Source organism: Lytechinus variegatus, chromosome 3, assembly GCF_018143015.1.
Source record: "Lytechinus variegatus isolate NC3 chromosome 3, Lvar_3.0, whole genome shotgun sequence".
Classification (NCBI taxonomy): domain Eukaryota; kingdom Metazoa; phylum Echinodermata; class Echinoidea; order Temnopleuroida; family Toxopneustidae; genus Lytechinus; species Lytechinus variegatus.
Window position 1 is genome coordinate 15,195,115 of NC_054742.1, and position 21,446 is coordinate 15,216,560.

At 33.8% G+C, this 21,446-nt stretch overlaps 1 protein-coding gene across 5 annotated transcripts in view; it reads left to right on the forward strand.

Annotated features, from left to right (window-relative positions):
• Positions 1 to 21,446, forward strand: part of LOC121410308 (poly(rC)-binding protein 3-like) — a 122,034-nt gene that overhangs the window by 11,719 nt on the left and 88,869 nt on the right. For 4 of the 5 annotated variants that reach the window (XM_041602310.1, XM_041602306.1, XM_041602305.1 and 1 more), the window contains exon 3: positions 6,899 to 6,965. The gene's annotated coding sequence lies outside the window, so the exon portion shown is untranslated. Of the gene's footprint in view, positions 1 to 2,744; positions 2,869 to 6,898; positions 6,966 to 21,446 lie in introns of those variants that run through there. The other variant, XM_041602307.1, reaches the window with a different exon arrangement.

Consider the following 21,446-nt stretch of genomic DNA (forward strand, 5'->3'; position numbering starts at 1 on the left):
TTCACAACCTGTATCATACAATTAAGAAATTCAAAGTCTCTTTTAAGTTTTGGTAAGTCCCCTAAGATGATGATCACTTTGTTAGTCCATTTCTACACATATCAGACAGGTTACCTTCTTTAGGACATCTGGACAGTTAATATGACAGAGAAATTCAACATGAATGCTGCGCGAAAGCACGCATCACTAAATGCACTGTTGACCTGCGCAATAATATGCTGTAATGCGCTTTGAGCCATTCTGGGAAAAGCGCTCCATAAAAATTGGCTATTATTATTGTCACAGGACACACAAACTCCATCACATATACAGCATGCTGGCAAACAATCATCCTCACATACACGGCAGACACACACAAATGCACGCGCATCATACACCGTAACAGAGACAGTCCTGCATCTACATGTATTTCTTCTAAGTTTTACCCATCAAGATATTAGATAAGATTGATTTTATTTATATTCGGTTAAAAAGCCCTAATAGTTCGCAGACTGATTTTCATTGGGGCCTTGTGGAACATAAGGTGGTTTTAGACCGCCTCAAAGTTCGTCAGTTCCAGGTATTTTCTGATCGGGTTAAATTTCCCGATCAGAAAATACCAGGTAATATTGGCAATGTGAAAGCAAATTAGGCGTAATCTCTCCGAAAGAAATTACCCACTAAATAGTAGGTACTTGTCAAATTTACGAGAACTTTCGTGGGGATTTTTCCAAGGTCGCAGGTATTTTTACAATGTGAAAGCAATTTATGGAACTTTTAGCCCAGCATGTAGTTGGGCACGGGCACCGTTGGTGGCTGCTGAGCTAGTGATTTTGAATCTCGCGCCTTGCCTGCTTATCAGACCATACTGCACATGCTCGTAACTACAGGAACTTATCTCAAAGTGTATGTTTCGCGATGTCAATGCAGGAATAATTATTGTGTATTTTTTAGCCTAAAAAAGTTCTCGTAATTTAACGGCGATTCTTATGATCAAGGTGGTTTGAAACCATGTGTACTATACAATTGACATAATAAACATTTGAAAACCAGTGTTTAAAGAGCAATATAGAATCAAAACTTATGTTAATATGAACAGAAGCATCAATAAAGTATAATAGACGAATCACAGAAAGGATACATATCTCACGACACAGATAGTACGAGTGCCGAGAGTGCGCTAAAATTTCTTTATATTCTGACCTGAAAGCTTGATATTCTAAGCATTTTTGGTACCAATGATTAAGATTGGTATCTAAAAAAAACAATAGATGCGAGCGGGAAGCGCGAGCTGAAAATTTTGATTTTTCGATCTGAAAAAATGACAGTTTAATGGACGTTTTTGATAAAGAACAAGATACATATCCAGGAAAAAATGATTGCAAATCGAAGCAGGAGTTCTTTCGAGGCTTTAAAGTGAAAACGGGACATTTGCATTTACCTATTTAATCATGAAAAGTATGGGTGTTTGCTACAGAGATGCGAGCGCGAAGTGCGAGCTGGAAATTTTTATAATCCAATCAGAAAAGCGGGCATTTTGAGCACAATTTTAAATAAAGAACGAGTTGTGTATCTCATTCTCGCTTGTTGAACATTACAATCTTGTTTTTTTTTTGCCATATCCGGAATTATTGGGGGGGGGGCAAAATGATATGTTTGCCCCCCAATATTTTCATTGGTGGGGCGATTGCCCTCTCCTGCCCCCCCCCCCCCAGGATCGACGCCTCTGTGTAATAGGGTTTTATGTTGGGTTTAGGGTAGGGTATAGAGTTAAACACAGGTTTGAAGTTGGCTATTCAAATAGTGTGTGGAATTTAGAGTGGAGCGTTTGTCACTGGAGTATAGGTCATGGAACATGATCAGGGAATCTCAAATTGTAGATATTTTCTTCATTTTTATGCAATCTAATTGTAGCTGTTTGAATTTGTATTCTTTGTTACATTTGAATTTTGAGGTTTTGTATGTGTCCAACCTTTCTATTTCTTTGAAGATTCTTAGGTACTTACATGTATCATACATATTTAGTGATTGGATGACACAAAGATCATTTACATATTTTTCAGGACATTTAATAGTTGAGAAATGTTATATGAAAAAAACCCAACTAAAATATGTGGATATTTTCAATTTGATTGGGCACCTAATCAAAATAACTGATTCTGTAAAATAAAATCTCATCCACAACATGTATGTTTTTATATACTCTCATCCACACCATAACAATAGTATAACATGCATTTATACATGAATGAATTATCTGAATCAGTAACAGACACCTTTCAGGGAATAACTGTACAAGTCTCATTTTCATACATGATGCTAATAAGAAATTTCATGATCTGGACCCTTTTCTCTCTGTGTAGTTTACTTGCCCTTGTAATTGCGGTATTTAGTGGGAAGTATTTTTAATAATCTGTCACTATCTTCCTGTAGACACCCCTGGTATCATCTCTCCCTTTCCCCCTTTATCAAGCTTGTCTGTCAGTGATATAACAGCTGTAATGAGCGCATTAAGCTAGATGCACCCGCAGTGCTCATTAGCATGCTAGCCCACATCGGTAATGGCTTTAGCTGGGACTAAGCACTCAGCAAGCATTGATTGCAGGCCAAATTAATTTGGATATTGATTTAAGAGAGAGGTAGATGAGTAAGAGTATTGCCTGGCTCGTTGACTAGTTCAGGCTCCACCTTTAAGCAAGTTTGATCGCGATGAAAGCGCGTATCCACCATCGGTATGCCCATTATCTCTGTCTCACTGTGTAGACTTCATAATACCTCACCCCATCCATCCATCCATTTATCCATCCCACATCGTCCATCGTTGTTGAACACCCTACCCATTTCTCTCCAAGTCCTGCCACCGTTCCTGTGCTGATCGCCTCACCACCTGTAAGAGGTTTTTATCATACTACTTTCTACTATCTTTAGCATTTCATTTTAATTTTGTGCATGAACATTAATTTGTGCTTTTAGATTATTTAGATTAGGTTGGACTTTGCCTGCATCACTACTTTTGTGTGACCACTACATTTGTGTGACAAAAGATTTAAGATTTAGTAACATTGATTTTGTATCATTAGAGAGCTGCTTTCTGTCTTTTTTTAGTGTGACTGAGAGACTTTGACTAATAATTATAGGAAATACAATTGAGTTTGTATTTTAGAAGGGGTTACTCAGCCCTGACTGATTTTTTTACCAACACTTTTACCTGCTATTCTTTATAGATTTTGTTGGAGTTTTTGTGTTTTTTTGGAAATAACACCATTATATTGTGAGTAATTGTATGAGCCATTGTAAACCTGGCTGGTCTCCAAACAAGCTTTTGACATTATTGTGTTAATAGCACTTTGAAGGAAACCATAACAAATAACTATACCAAATTAAAGCATGGATTATATCGTTTCATTCGATTTCTAATTTATTATTCCAACATTTGAATGGACACACAGGAGTGCATTTCGGAAACTTTATATTTACGAAGAGGTCACTTGTTAAAACCATGCATCATGCACATGATTTTTTTTCTTTGTAAAATCCCTTAATGTATACTCACAATGCACCTACATATAGGTCAGGTTTATCATGGACCTACTACATGGGTTTATAAATGACCCCTTAGGAGATATGACATCTCAGACGAAATTTCAATCTTATCTTTTTTCAAAATGATAAGAATAAAGAGTTGAAGACAGGCTATCAGAATACTTTCAAAAATACATTTTGAAAATATTAAAAATAAAGTCTATTACAGTGAACTCAGCAATATATATCCTTTGATACTTCATCATTGTATTGATAGTTTCTTCTTCGTCTCTCACAGGTAAAGCTTTCTTTTTTCCCCTTTGGAAACATTTGTATTTCTTTATTAATTACTGAATCTGTGCAAAAGGTATATTGCACAGCCATCCACAACAATTCTTTTTCAAAATCAATAGCATGCAAATGTCTTCCTTTCTAAATAAACAGATGGGTAAATCTTTGTCCATTCTTGTTTGTTGCTATAGTAATGTCATCCATATAAATTATATCACATTAATGATAAAACAAAGGAATTGTCCAGTGGTGTTCAAACCTCATTTCTTCCCCTTCAACCACATTTGTTAGTTCTTATCATTGACATGCTTTTGTATATACATGTATATTTTTGTAGATGTATTAAACTGGAATAGTGATCAACGAGTTTAGGGGGTTTTAATATTTCATCAATGTGATTTAAAGAATATATCTGCTTCTTCAAGTCTTCACATAGGAATAGCTGTAATTGATTTTTCTCTCACCTGCATAGCAGAGTGAGACTATAGGCGCCGCTTTTCCGACGGCGGTGGCGGCGGCGTCAACATCAAATCTTAACCTGAGGTTAAGTTTTTGAAATGACATCATAACTTAGAAACTATATGGACCTAGTTCATGAAACTTGGCCATAAGGTTAATCAAGTATTACTGAACATCCTGATAGAGTTTCATGTCACATGTTTAAGGTCAAAGGTCATTTAGGGTCAATGAACTTAGACCATGTTGGAGGAATCAACATCGAAATCTTAACCTGAGGTTAAGTTTTTGAAATGTCATCATAACTTAGAAAATATATGGACCTAGTTCATGAAACTTGGACATAAGGTTAATCAAGTATCACTGAACATCCTGCATGAGTTTCACGTCACATGACCAAGGTCAAAGGTCATTTAGGGTCAATGAACTTTGGCCGAATTGGGGATATCTGTTGAATTCCCATCATAACTTTGATAGTTTATGGATCTGATTCATGAAACTTGGACATAATAGTAATCAAGCATCACTGAACATTTTGTGCAAGTTTCAGGTCTCATGATTAAGGTCAAAGGTCATTTAGGGTCAATGAACTTTGGCCGAATCAGGGGTATCTGTTGAATTACCATCATAACTTTGAAAGTTTATTGGTCTAGTTCATTAAACTTGGACATTAGAGTAATCAAGTATCACTGAACATCCTGTGCGCGTTTCAGGTCACATGACCAAGGTCAAAGGTCAATGAACTTTGGCCGAATTGGGTGTATCTGTTGAATTACCATCATAACTTTGAAAGTTTATGGATCTGATTCATGAATCTTGGACATAAGAGTAATCAAGTATCACTGAACATCTTGTGCGAGTTTCAAGTCACATGATCAAGGTCAAAGGTCATGTAAGGTCAATGAACTTTGGCCATGTTGGGTTTTTTTATTGAATAACCATCATATCTCAGTAAATTTATTGGTCTAGTTCCTAAAAAGTGGACATAAGAGTAACCAAGTATCACTGAACATCTTGTGCGAGTTAGAGTAGTTTTCAAAGTTAGCACTGCTGCTATATTGAACCGCGTGATGCAGGTGAGACGGCCAGAGGCATTCCACTTGTTATAGTAAATGAGCTTGAAAGAATTTCATAAAACAATTAATTACAACTTTAGAAATAATGTTTACATTGCGTAGGAATTGCTGAAATGCCAAGACATGTTGTAATTATAATAAAAACTACTCATTCAAATCAGACTTTCCCTGTGTATCTGTGTCTTGTGATATTGCCTGCATTGAGCCACACCATACACTCTGCATGCTATAGAATAGATCTGTCGATGGGAGTGATTTCCTTACTCCTGACTATAGTAGATCCATGCCTTCACTTGAACCTCTCAGGGCACCAAGACACTGATCTTTGCACCATGTTATCATGGTATGAATGCACAAATCTTACCCTGAGATCACTTTGGACTACCTCCCCACAGAGTCTTGAGAGCCCCAAGATTGGTTTGGATTTGGTAATAATCCACCCCAACCTTCCCAAAGAAATGTTTGAGGGTAGTCTTTAAGTACAGGCTCCTGGAATGTTACACAGGGTCAGAACAATTGGATTACAGACTGTACATTGTAGACCACTTCTTAATACTGTTTGACATCAGTGGAGACCAACATTAATGAGTATGGCATTGTTCTAGAAGCTAATGGAACCTTTTTAAATGTCAATTAGTTCCCTGCATACATACAACCATTCATGTTGAAAATGTCAGATTGGACTTCTTCTAATACCCCTTTCATAAACCCAATTATGCGGCTAATAGCAGCATAATTTGGTCGTAAAATCGGAGGAGGACCAGAGTTATCCGCATTATTTTGATGCTGCAATTATCCGCATAATAGCAGCATCGGGACCAGATTTTGACTTTATGAACACATTTCGAAAGTAATGCGGATAATTGCCATGGTGCGGTCACAAGGTCACCGCATCGGAGGGGGTGTGTGTGGTTGCCATGACGATTATCCTCTTTTTTACGGACGGGCGCTCGTAAAAATAGTGCGGATTATTTTTGGAGCTTTTTTTAATTATCCGCATTACTCTTAGGCGGCTAATTGGAGGATGGGTTTATGAAAGGGGTATAATACTGATAAAAAAAATGTGCATGAACCTTCTTGGGATAGTCTTTAGCAAGGTGGTGCCACACAGGCTTTTAATTCTTACCAATATTGGAAATACATCTCACATTGATTTTTGCTGAAGTTCCTTGTTTCAAAGTGCAGTTTATCAACAAGAGTGAAGTAAGCTTCTGGGTGTAAACAACATGGGTCATTACTGGCATTCTGTAAATGTTTCTTGTTCATCAAAACCTTATCAGATGCCAGTTTGATAAAGAGTTACAACTGTTGTAACTTTGCCATAATGGCAACTACCATGGTAACAGGGCTCAGCAGCCAATCAGAATCAAGGTTACCATGGTAGTTGCCATAATGGCAAAGTTACAACTGTTGTCACTTTGTGAAATGAGCCCCTGGTTGTTAATTCTACATACTACTACTTTTTTGTTATTGTTGAGATTATTTAGTAAATGGTTTTGTGTCTATATCCAATTTTCACAAAATATTGTGGATATAGCTGTAACAAGCATTTTCTCTTTTTTTTTTACTTGTAGATCACCCGACCTTCTGATTCAACAAGAAAAAGGTTTATTTGTCAACTTGATGCTCCATATTAAGAAGGTAAGGACCTTTCAGTACTAATCTCTTACACATATGCTTCCTCATTAACATCTAGTTTCACCTTTGTTTATGCTTATATGAAAATTGATAATAAGTGATCAACATTCTAGTTTTTGTGGTGTCAAATCTGACTTGGGGTATCATCAGCTGAGTGTCCAATCTGCTCCTAATCAACATATTTTGTTTTCTGAGTTACTTTAGAGGTTTCTTTATTTCAGAAAAGTGTGGACTCCAGTTTACACCATTGTTAGTTCAGTTTCACACTGTGGCACTGAGAATTAAGTCCATCGAAGTAAACAAAAATTTATTTTTATGAATTAAACTTTTTTGTCACACATTTTTCAACCTAATGTGACAAATATAAGTTTAGACTTGAATAATGTTTTTACTTTGTATAGATCTAAGGTAGACTCATAATACTTCTATATCCAAGTTAGATAACTAAGTTTAACTAGTAACAAGTAACTATATATATCCAAGTTCAGAGAGATGTTGATAATTCACATATAGATCATTGTAAAATACTTGGTGTTCAGGAAAGTGACCTTTAAAGGCAATAGTTTGAGTGATTGAAATAATTTTGTTTAGTATGAGATCCAATGAAGTCTTGACAAAGTTAGAGTTCAGAATAGGTCAAGATCTAAGCTAGATATGTACTAGCTATACATAGTCCTTTAGGTGGATTTTTTTATTGTGTGTGTGTGTTTGTTTTTTGTTGATTTTTGCTTAAAACAAGTAATACTGAAGCTCGCTCACCCCCCCAAAAAAGTAATGAAATATAACATGGAATAAGCACTTAAAATAAAAATAAAATTCAAATGAAATAAAAAAGCGATAAGTTGATGTACAATGAAGTACTAAAAAGAGCATTATTTTTTCCTAATTCAAAAAAGTTTTTTTTGATGAATAGCTTTGCATTTTAGTTCATTGCCAACAGGGCTCGAATTAAGAAATAAAAAGGATAGGCCATTTGTTTGAAATGGACTCTTAAAAGAAATGGAAGGCAATTCTTTGGCATCCATGGCCAAAAAGGGGCATCAGTAGTAAAATGTACTTATCAATAGGACACATGCACTGGTTTACTGCAGGGCATGCAGAGTCTACAAATATTTGGAAGGGCATCAGGGCCATTTCTGAGGGCATTGGAGGCTATAGCCTTGGATTGTCTTTCTTTTAATAGGAGCCCTTTGAATGATTGTGATTGAAAATCACTTCTCTACAATTCATTTTTTACAGATGAAATTGAACTTCACACTATTGAATAATTTGAATTTTTACGGTATGTCCAGCAAGAACTATCAAACATTTGCTGAAAAAAATCAATTGTAGACACAAACACTGATTAAAGTGTGCTAATTATTAGGACTGTCTTGGTCATGTGTGTGACACAATATTGACAAATCATTTCTTTAATTAGTTAGAAATCTGATTTTTTTTTTAGATTTATAACTGACTGATGATTTTGAGCTCCGACCTTGATCCTACATGTGGCAACAAATATTTTCAAATGAGATGTGACTTATCATGTTCATGTTATATAACCTTTGAATGACTAAATCTCTAAAAATTTTAGATTTATAAGAAATTAAATTCCAGATTTGTCATAATTTTGGTCACACACGTGGCTAAGAATGGCCCATTATTCAACACATTTTCCCAAATGTTTAATCAACTCTTGCCAAAAATAGTTCATATCTTTGGATAGTACTATCATGTGATTATTAAAAAAGTAAAATGTAGGTGCAAAGTATTAGAAGAGTTAAAATCATAGGCATGCTCTCTGCCATGCACACTACCAAATCAATCATGCACTTGGAGCATTATTAATTTTCATTTTCATTACTCAGTAATATTTATATCATAGATAAGACTTTTCAATCTGCATCATGGAATTTGTTTTATTGAAGGGTGAAATATGTGATCATGTGACATGATATGGCTCCAGTAGATAATTAGATTCTATCTCAAGTTTTGACAGGTTTCAAATATGATTTCTGAACAGCCATGTAGTTGACACTCTGCATAGAAAATGAGGCAAAGATGACACTACTTGCATCAAATCCCTACTCTGTCAGTGGTGTATGTCATAGGAAAATTGCAATTTGCTTGGATTGAATAGCAACAAGATAATACATTATAACTTATCCTGCCTTAAAGCCTTTCTGTCATTGACAATTTATCCTTTATATATTTCTAATTTCCTCAAATGGCTACAAAGACACAACAAGTTTAAAGGGAAGATCTAGCTGATATACAGTAAAAGTGCTTTATACAACCTGATTGACTTGAACTGATCTGGAAAATAATTTTTTTTAATTGTTAAAAGATTTTAATTCCTAATATTTATTGCTTTAATGTCTACATTAATTTAAACTATATAACTGTCAAAGAACAACCCCAAATTCATATAGTAAACAACATTGTACAGAAGTATTATGTTTAATTTTGTTTTACCATATTTAGTTCAGTTAACATGGTTTTACCATTGGAAGGGGAAACTTATTATTTATAACAGTTTTTTATGCAACAGGGCCCTGGGTTTATTTTAGATCAGTGAAGTTTAGAGTGTTCTCATTTATGTTAACCAAATGAATCAAACGTTGATACTAAAGATATCTAAACCCATGTGCATTTCTAAAACCTGTAATTAATGATACATGTATAATTTTCTTGATAAACATCATCAAACAGATAAAATAAGTCATGAATGACTATCAGAACTTTCTGGTAAATCATAAAGAGCTCACATTTCAGTTGAACTGAAATACTCAAGCCAAACATAACTTAAGTATGATTGCATTGTCTAGACAAATTTACATGTGATGCGAAGAAATTGTTCAATAACCGCATATAAGGATAATATTTCATTGCTCTTGAGATGAAAGAATAACAATCAGTAGTAGAAAAACACTCTTGCTTGGTCAGTGAAAGAGTAATGGAATATATTGCTTTATCATTTTATCTATGTATTTTGTAATGTTGATGCGGCAGTTATTGAAGTTCTATTTGAAAGAACCTATACTGCAAAGGTCACTTTTATAAGCACTAGTTGGTAGACCCATTTCTAATATAATTGCTCCTTGTTGAAAGATAAGAATTGTAGATTTTATGCTTCCACCACTAAAGGTGGTGCCAGTACTGCTGGAGGCATTCTGTTGGGTTTTCAGTCATTCTTTGTCTGTATGTTTGTTTTTATTTTTCCCACTTTCTGTTTGCTTGTCCAGCTTTTCATTATCGCAATAAAATGAGAAATATTAGATGATTTCTTTTACTTGATTTTGAAGAAGATTTTTTCAATTGATTTACTTATTTGATTAATTATTATTTATGAAGTTCATGTGAAGTGAAAAAAAATAAGTTGAATTTTCACTTTTAAAAATCAACACTTCTAAAAAGGCATCCATTTTTATCAAATCTATGTAAGATTGCTAGTTTGTTATGGCTCTTATCTCTAAGAATTTAAATTCAAGTTCCATCAGTATTGTGAACTGTCAGGTGATAATAAGTACTGTTTAGTTTTCAAAAATCTATTGAGGTATGAATTCTTGGATAAAAATAATTGGAGAAGTCTAGGATATATGACAGTTTTAATGTTAATTAAACAATATTGTTCCCTTAAACCTGATTGAGAGAAAAGTCAAAATAAATATGGTTTCAAGGAATGAACCCTCTTTCTATCGAAAAGAAAGTTTTTTGTACCATAATGATGATAGCATTCATACATGTACTTCAATTTCTAATATTTTTTTTCTGTGTTTAGAATAAATCATACTATCAGATTGGAAATGATGATGTTCAAAGATATGACATGCATACCTCTCTTGAATATGAAAAATGAAATGCTAATAAAACAATCCTATTCTTGATGATTGTAGTGGATTGAATATGGAGCATTTTGTGGAAAGCATACTTGTGTATGATGGAGAAGGTTATACTCTTGGTCCTCGGACCAGGTCATAAGAAGATGCATGGTACTGATGATTACAATTATGAATGTCTTTTATGGATGATCTTACAAGCAGATATATATCCACATACATTGTCAATATGACCACAATATAATTTGACATGGTGTTGTTATCTTTAACCTATTACTCTGAGTTAGCTCTCACCATAAATTTTGAAGGGGAAAATGAGAAGGTGAGGTTTAGCATAAGCCAAGTTTTCATTAAGTCTCAATCTGTGGTATTCATCATCAGAGCTCATCCTACAGATGAATTCTTATTGAAAGCTGAGATTGCCTTCCAGCCATAATTGAAAGACGAGGGCTTAGTGCTCCCCTGAAAACAAATTAAGTTACCTTAGCAGAGAGATAATCAACGCCACTTATTACACCTTGGGAGAAAAGGGTGAAAGGAGAACCAGAAATATTTGTGATCTAATGAAGTTTAGGGTTGTGATTTTTTTCCTATGTATATAGCTTTCTCAATATGGGTGTGCATTCATAATAATGGTAAAGGGCTTTAATGTCAGTTTGAAATGTTGAAGCAGAATCCCCTAGGGGCAGTAAATTGGTCATAATGCAATAACCGATGCAGGGACCCTATAGCAACTCTTGTTTCACCTTGCACTCTCTAACAAGTGGAGTTCTTAGGTTGCCTCTCGGTTCTGAGCAATGCCCACACCCCCCCTCTCTTTCAGCATCTTTGATCTTGTGGTATGCAAACATTAATAGTGGTTTTCAGTTCAAAGGATCAATGAAGAACAAACTATTTAACACACTAGCAGGCGTTGTCAGGTTATTAATTAAATATTTATCTTTTATTGGCTTACATGCTTCAAGATGGCTTTGTTCAATTTTGAGCCATGCCAGTTGTGCACATTTGGTAATTTGCTTGATCTTATATCACCTTACTGAAATACTATGAATTCAACTTTTTCTTTTTAACTTGGTTAAAAAAAAAAGAATGGATGTATTCCATGGTTGCAAATTCACAAATCAAGCTTTAATTATTTAATATAATTATCACTATAGTATCAGTACTTTTTCATCCTTCCCTTTGATGGATTATTTTGATATCCAGCTGAGATCTGCTTGGAGAATCCATGAAGACATCTGGCAAAATGTATGCTTATGTCAAGTTGTCATTTAAAGGTAAAAAAAGCAGTTGCAGCAAACACTTATTTCATGTGAAAGTCTTTGAAATCAAGGTTAATTGTCAAAATATTATCACACATCTAGATCTGGTACATTAATGTAAAATTTACCTTTGTAATATCTTGAAATCTTAGCTCGAAATTGGTAATTCAGATGATCACTAACACAGAAAAGCATATGTGGGACAATGAGTTTATATTGCTTTGAAAAATTCCCGACATTTGATGGAATTCCATGCTTATTTCTCAGCAATTACACATTTTCTCCCCGAGCTATTTGGCACATTATACATACAAATAGTTTGGTGGTAATTTCATGGGATTCTGTTCGAACTTATTTGAGATCATTACCACAACTGGTATTTATCTTTAAAATCAATTCATATCTACTGCTGATATTGAACTGGTCTCTGATCATGTCCTTTCACCTATTTCTCCTATTGTGTGGGGTAATTGTCGGTCCCTATATAGACTCTGCTTATTGATACTATGGTTATATGTACACTCTGCTGCAACAGTACCAATGATTGCTTGCACAGGAGGCCAACGTATCGGCAAACTTTTCATTAAAATAAGTGCCAGGTATATAGGAAGGAATATAGGAAGGAACATTCATCAGGGCGTAAAAACTATTGTAAATCATAATTTGCTCTGCTTTGAATTTTACTGTGCTTATAGTGTGTAAACTGTATGGGAAATAATGTTATTTTGTCAGCTCTCATATTAGTCCTGCAAATTTACACACACACACACAAAGAAATTAATGAATATTTTTTTCTTGTTATTCCAATCATGAAAGGTAATAATATTGTAGCTATCCCTTGGAATAAGATTTACTTTGGGAGATATTCCTTGAAACAGAATTTTGTTTTGTACGTAAAAAATTGTAATCATTATTGATTGAAGTTAACATATTCATTTTTAGACCTCATTTTCTTTTTGTCCTGCTCATTCTCCTTTTAACATTGAAATTATCTTTGTCTTAATTTCATTGAGTTTTCTATTTTTTAAATCCTTGATTTCCATTGTAATGAAAAGACCCTGTTTAATACATGTTTGTCATTTTTAATGATAAAATATGTTTAGACTCTGGTGAATATCTGCAAATTAAACCAAAGTCACCCAAACTAAATCATCCGGAATTTCATAGCCTTTTGTTCTATTTTTGAATTGATCTTCTTGTTGTCCATAGATGAGCAAATAAATACATGCCCAATATTTCTTGCATGGTACATGTAATTCATTTCTTTTCTTTTTGTTGCTGAAGATTCTGAATTAGTTTAAGTATTTGTGTTGACAGAAGGAAGATTAAAGAGTTTTTATCTTGTGCCCATAAATATTCACAGAGTTGTTTTTGGCATATTGATGCATGACTTATGTACAAGTAGCGACTGTCTGACAAGGTCATGTTTCGAGCAAAGTATACAACCCTTTAATATTTTGTTTGCAAGATATTGTTTTGATGTTCCTTATTTAATGAAGGAAGGTTAGTTAATTGTAACTCATAAGAAAAAAAGAAATGAAGTCAGGGTTTTTAAGTGGAATGTGACAGTTGAATTTGTTGTAAGTCACTAACTGCAGCATTTTTATAGCTGTGTTTATTTTTCATTAGTCTAGCAGGTTCGCCTTTTTCAATCCACAAAAATTATTATGATATGTAGCAGGAGTACTACAAGGTTAATTATGTTGTCCTACAAGATATTATTCTGTGGTACAAGATAAGATATTATTCTGTGGTACTACTATTTACATTGAACTTTGATATTACGCTTAATACATAAAGGTGATGTCTTTAGGTGCTTGAGAGATATGTTATGATGAGATTCATGATGAAGCTTCACAAAATGGATTAAAACTGCATATACTAAGATGTTAATTAGTAAATAATAAATGAACTTGTTATATTTTTTCTTGTCCATCTCTCTCCTATCAATTTTCTTGTCGAGAATTAGCATTGATAAAATTAGAGGTACATTTTCCAACCAGAGATGAATGGTTTACACTCTAAATGTACACTCTAAATCAAATATATTCCAGATAGTTCTGGTAAACTCTGCTGGTTACTTGATTTGAAATGATGTATATCTTTAAACCTTGAATGATTTTTTATTGAAATCTTTAAGCAAATCTTGAAAGTTAAATCTACCTGCATATGTAGATCCAGTGTGTTGGCTGGTCACTTTAATTCCATGAAATTGAGAGTGTATTCATTGATAGGCATAAGGGAACTATTTCATGATGCAATTGAAATGGTGAATGAATTATTGTTACAACAATAAAAACATTAAGAGAATAAAGGAAATGTATATATATAGCAGGGGAATGCAAAAGGAAAGCTGGAAAAAATACAACCATTGGAATCAATGAAAAAAGGTTGTTTTAAGCATTTCACAAATGACGGTAAAAAATTATGAAAAGAGGAAGGGGGAAATGTAAAGATATAGATTATGACAGTCTGCCGAGTCAACTTTCATTTCCTAGGTCAAGTATCACAGGCATATTAAATTCTTATTCAGCACATACCTTGGGGGTGTGTAGAGTCATGCTAGATTGTTTTTAGTTAAATTCTTTGCTCAGCCCCAACCCAAGGTAAGGTAGGTCATTCCTTTGACTCTGACATTTGACTTGCACAAAAATAAACTACCTTAATCTTCTTGGTGCCGAGGAGCCAAATTCCATAGTTGATGAAAAACATGTCTTTTTATTCACGCCACTATCATCTGAATTTGTTTAAAAATAATAAGCAAAACTCCTGCATTTTAACACAAATAAATAATATTTTAACTACTGTTGCATTGAAATATTATTTTACATTTCCTGTAATTAATTATTTTTTATTGTTACTGCTCAAAATCGGTATTGGTAAAAGTGTTTTGATTGGGGAAGGCTATCACCTCAATCTTTATTACATGTCATAGTTCAGTAGGTGTTGCACTGTTTTTTTTGAGAAAGTGGTGCTGATCAGATTCATTTAATCTTAGTGTGAACTTGATCATAGAAAATCCTTTGCATATTTTCAGGAAGAATGGAAGAGGTGTGTAATTTGTGTGTGGGTGTGTATAGGAAAGAGATACAGAGACAATGCAGGCCCTAGACTTGTTACGTTATTTCATAACATATTATAATGACAGGTTATCATGTCTGATTACAGGTGAATTTTAATGATGATGAATAACGTATGTTGATATCTCTGCAAGACAAACCACTTCTACATCATCATAATTAAACCTTATTACCCCCCTTCCCTTCACCCCCATAGACACGTGCAAATAAATAAATCAAATGCTGTAGATTGAAATTGCTACCATAATGCATTAATCACAGATCTGAAGATTGGATTACGAGTTGGAGAAAGATGGAGATAATTAAGTGGGTAAAATGTATGGCTTCTCAGTTGAGCACTGACCAACAGGATCTGAATAGAAAGATTGATATGTTTATCATGATCCACTTATTAAAACTATATTTAATTTGCTATGCAGACACATGAGTGTGTCACAGTCATGGACATGCAAATAAGACCAACACATGTGCATATAAATTTTCTCAGTCGTATGTATTTTCTATTGAATTTGTCAATCAATATGACCCTGTTTGACTATACAGAACATGTGTTTATTGTATGTAACCTCAGCTGTATAAAGTAATATTGATTATTTTAAACAGTGGGACAATTAATTCAGAAAAATGGAAAATCTAAAGATGCAAATGTAAATCAAGTTTAAAAGAGCAAACATAGAGAGGTTTAAGAAATTGCTATCAAATCACCATGTACAAGAATTATACTCCAGTGAATTTAAACGTTTTATTCTACATCTTTATTCTCTCTTAACGTATTTCATTTACTTGACTCACCAAGCATCTAGCCATTATAGTAGATTGCTATCAAATGTGTTTATACATATCGTCATGCTATCTAATACAGGGGAACACCTTGTTATTCAGAGTTGCAATGCTTTAGTCCCATTGAATTCCCAGTAGACTATATATCCAATATTGGATTATTTATTTACATTTTAACAGATGCCTTCAGAATTGGGTATGGATTTGTTGAATCAGATGTGTGGATGATTTCATGCAATTCTAGTGCCACATGGACTGTAATTTCACACCGCCCTCAAATTACAGTGATTGTATTTTTAGCAGAAAATACAAATCAAATTTTGCATCCTTTAGTAATCATAGAATAAGCTATGAGGCTTTTTAAAATATTGATGGCCAAAAAAAGGGGGTGGGGGGAAAAGAATCACTTTCCCAAAGGCTACTAATCGTTAAGCCTCCCATATTATTTGCGGGGGGGGGGGGGGGGGGTGAGGGTGAATTTACAATGACTTTGCTTTCTTTAGTCATTTGTCATGTTACTTTGCTTTTAATCGTATATCTCTTTAGATAAGCTTGATTGAAATAAAAAAATATGAGTGAACATGGTGTAATAGAGGGGTAAAAAGAAAGGAAGAGTAAGGAGATATTGGAAAATAAGATGGATAGAAGGGGGGGGGGGTAATGAAAAAATTAATACTTTTCCCTTTTGAGCTTTATGAATAACTTCTGTTATGATATTAAGTGTTGGAAAGCTTTTATTCATATCACAGTATTTACAATATCTGATTCATAACATTAAGAGAAATAGCTATTTGCATAGAAATAAAAATTGTATTGACAACTGTTGCTGTGCAGATCACACTAAATCACCTGTTTTTATTTCCTGCTATCTTCAATACATCCCTCTTCATCTATATGTCCTCTGTACTCTAGCTTTCCTGTTTGCTATAAATTCACCCTTCATCATTCACTGTTACTCTCTACTTGATCTATCTCTTAGATGACTTTTGCTTTCAATAAATTACAAAGGTGATATAAGATAGTGCATTAGCCAATTACACAGCAGTATAGATGAACAAATATGAGTTGCCCATGGCAGTGGAGTTAGGTTGTAAATAGCAACAGATCATGTCTTGAAATAATTGATAAAGATAACACTAGATCTATCACAAAGATATTGTCCTTCAAATATTTATATCCAAATGTGATTATCATGAATCAAGTTTGTCCCTGGCAAAGAGATTGATTTTCGGAAATATTAATCATCTTGATAATTCCTGTATTACGGTTCTGCGATGATGAGTGGAGTGGTGGTATTTTTTTTCAGGAAGGGGGAGGGGTAGGTAAACAAGCCCAAATGTCCTTGGAAGGAGAAACAGAATTGACTCAGATAGGGTGGAATAAAAGCAGAACTATTAAACAAAATAGATATAGGCCTACATTTCTACAATAGCTTTTTACGTAGTCAAGGAAAATCAAATTTTCAGTTATTTGTCTTTTTACTTTTTTAGACATTTTATAAAGTTAATGACAAAAGAAAGCCAACAAAGATATTTACAACAAAAGTGTCACCTTAAGTGACAGTGAACACATTTTTCCTATGTGTTATGAAGTTGTAACTTGGTAAAATTCTGTTAGACTTCATGTAATCTGATCCAGCTGATCCCTGTAAAAGTTCAACGTGTTTTGCATATGATAGTGTATCGCACAGGAAGGGGGTGGTGGGGGGGGGCAAGCAATTCAACACAAAAAAGGTGGCCAGGAAAAACAATCATGATAGCCTTAGGTTATATTAGGAATGTCATGTGCGCAACCATGGAAACAAGTGTGCAAAGCAGATGTGGGGGCACTCTACATGTAGGATATAGCTTGTGAATATATGATTTAAAAGGTAGAATGTTTTTTTTGCAGAACAATTTGGCTGCTTTTATGCTTTTTTTACAGGCAAAATTTTCATTGAAAGGGGTACTCCAGGTTGAAAATAATTGTTTCTGCATAAATAGAGTAAGATACACCAAGCAAAATGCGAACAACAATGTTATTGATTTTAAAAATTTAGCAAGATGTTGTGATAACAGTTGTGTACATGTCATCAGGTGGGCTGATGATGTCATGCCCTCACTTTCCCTTTTCTTATGTTATTACATGAAATCATAATTATATCATATTTTCATACATGTTTGTATGATATACATCCCTTATAATAAGAGGAGTTGCAATAATGAATATCTAATGCATTAACACTGTTGTCAATCCAATCAATTTATCTTATTCATTTTCAGCAATGAACTTAGTAGCAATGTGTTCTATGTCCGTGGTTTTGAAATTGCGAGCAGGATTCTTCATTATAAGAAATGAAAAAGGAGGACTTAAAATAAAGTCAATAGTGGCCTTGTCTCCTCAAGTAACAAATTATAATTTAGAGGCTACTAATACCTTGGTCACATTTGTTCTACGGCGGCAGTACGGCGAGTCGAAAACCATTTTATTTATTTTTTATTCAAACCACCTATATGTAGCTGGTACAAAAAAATGTTAAAACGGCTGTTTTCGACTCGCCGTACGGCCGCCGTAGAACAAATGTGACCAAGGTATGTATTAGTAATAATCAAAGCAAAATATGAGAGCTTAGGTTACAAAGGTAAGAACACATGTGAGAGATGAATGATTTGGTATGAAATGGTAATATAGCTGCAAAATTAGAAATATTTTAATGGAAAGTATTTTTAAAATTTTCTTTTCAGCTAGAGGTCTAAATGTGTAGCTTTTTGTACAAAGAATTTTCTTACTTTCCATATGTACTGTGACAATATAACGCATTATTAATACAAAATATTTTACTAATCTCATTTGGTAATTTTTTAAAGTATAAAAACCCTAATATTGCAACTTGATATTGACAAAGATGGAAAATGTTTAAAAGTATTCAGGTTACAAAATAAAGGAGTTAAAAGTGAAAGATAATGAATGTTGGTGGGTGCATATACGAATTCTCTCTTTTGTAATTTAAAAAGTTTATCTCATTTGGTCTTACTGCAATTACCCTTTGCAGCAATACAGTAAAGAATGTGTGGTAATATTAGAGAATTATTGTAAATAGAGAGTAAGGCAAGATTAAGGAAAGCAACTTCTTTTCTTCTACACTATTCCAGTACATTTTGACACTTTGATTATTAAAGGACAAGTCCACCTCAACAAAAACTTGATTTGAATAAAAAAAGAAAAATTCAACAAGCATAACACTAAAAATTTCATCAAAATCGGATGTAAGATAAGAAAGTTATGGCATTTTAAAGTTTTGCTTCATTTCACAAAACAGTTATATGCACATCTCGGTCGGTATGCAAATGAGGAACTGATGACATCACTCACTCACTATTTCTTTTGTATTTTATTATACGAAATATGAAATATTTTTATTTTCTCGGCATTGTCATGTGAAATGAAATTTCATTCCTCCCTGAACACGTGGAATTCAATTATTTTAACATTTTGTGCTCCAGGCAAGGAGGTCCTAATTGTCAAATTCGTAAAAATTGAAATATTGTATAATTCAAACAATAAAAAACGAAATAAATAGTGAGTGAGTGACATCATCGACTCTCTCATTTGGATGTAACTGGCTTGTTCATATAACTATTTTGTCAAAAGTAGGCGAAACTTTGAAATAGAACTTTCTTATTTTACATCCGATTTTGATAAAATTTTCAGCATTGTGCTTGTCTGATTTTTCTCTATTGATTCAAATCAACATTTTTCTGAGGTGGACTTGACCTTTAAATAGCTTTCATGTGAATCCCAATTCAAATTTTCATCGACCTGAACCCCTAAAAAGAAACAACTTTAGCATTAGATAATTGGATGGAATCGACACTTAAGATCATTACATTTTGTTATGAAAGTATATGAAAGAGGATTTACCAATGTTTACCATCACTTTGTTGGTTTTACACCATCTGGATACATATAGTCATTCAGAATTAATATTGTCATTTATATCTTTCAAATCTGATAGAGTGTAAAAAAAGTGTAGTATCCTCTGCATACATTATGAAATCAAATGTACTAGATGACATTAGAATATCATTTGCATAAATAAATTTTAAAAAAGCAAGGCACCTAATATCAAAACTTGTGTGACTTTATGTTTAATGAAGTTTTAAAGGGGGTACTACATGTATGGGATGAAAATATTAATATCTAAATAAATAGAGTAAAATTCACAAAGCAAGCAGAAAATATCAAAATCGGATAACAAATAATGAAGTTATTGAATTTCAAAGTTTAGCAATAATTTGTAAAAATAATAATATGCACGTCATCATGAGAATTCTTTAGGTGGGCTGATGATGTCACACCCCACTATCCCTTTTCTTATGTTATTACATGAAGTTATAATTGTTTCATTTGTTCATACATGTGTGAATAATCTTTCTCCTTCATTATGAAACAAGTTGCAGCAATGAATATCTAATGCACTAAAATCAGTTGTCAATCCAATTTTTCCAGTTCAGTAGAAAAAAATTAAATAAACCTAATTTCATGTAATAAAATATAGAAGAACAAGTGGGGATATGACATCATCAAGTTGCTCATTGAATATGCATGAAGACATGCCTAGAACAGTTTCACCAGAATAATGCAAATGTTTGAAATGCCATAACTTTGTTATTCCTAGTCCGATTTTGATCAAATTTTCAGTGTTTTGTTTGTCTGATTTTTCTTGATCTGTTTAAATCATATTATTCTCATCCCGGTGCATCCCTTTAATTATATAATTTAATGCTAAATTTGTAAATTTATATTGATTATGGAAATGATATTCAAACCAGAAATATGAAAACCCAAGTACACCATAATATTGTAATTTGTATAACAAAATTTTGTGATTTTCTTTATCAAATGGCTTGGAAAGATTAATGAATATTCCTACCCCTAACTTATTAGCATTCAATGCGGATACCACTTTATCCTGTAGGTCTGTTTTAGCATGACATGTAAAATGATTACTTCTGAATCCATACTGGCTGTCAGTCATATGCTTTTCATACTGCACTTTTTGTCCTAAGTCGGTGGGGCTAAGGGGGGGTCTTAGCCCCACCAATTTTCCGGGGTTAAGCTTAGCCCACTTCGTTTTCACACTACGTCTTAGCAAAGTGGGCTAGCATGGTAAATAGAACGGTACTATCTGGCCCTGCAAAAAAGCAGGGTAAGCCGGCTTATTGTGGTGCTAATTGCGGTGCTAAGAGATGCAGTGTGAAAACGAAACAGGGCTAAGGAAATGTGGTGCTAAGCATTAGCCAATCACGGAAGTCGAATTGCACGTTAATCACGCTCTGTATGGTAACATCAATATTCATGAGCTGTGGGATAGTCCGGGGTTAAGGCATTATTCACGGTTGAGCAGATAGTATGGGGTTAAGAAAGACAGTGTGAATCGAAAAAAAAGATAGTATGGGGTTAAGGATAGTCCGGGGTTAAAGGTAAATGCTAGTTTTGGTACTGATGTCAAAATGAGTTCGTACAGAATCCAATGAAATGACCACCAAAGTGTCTGTTTGT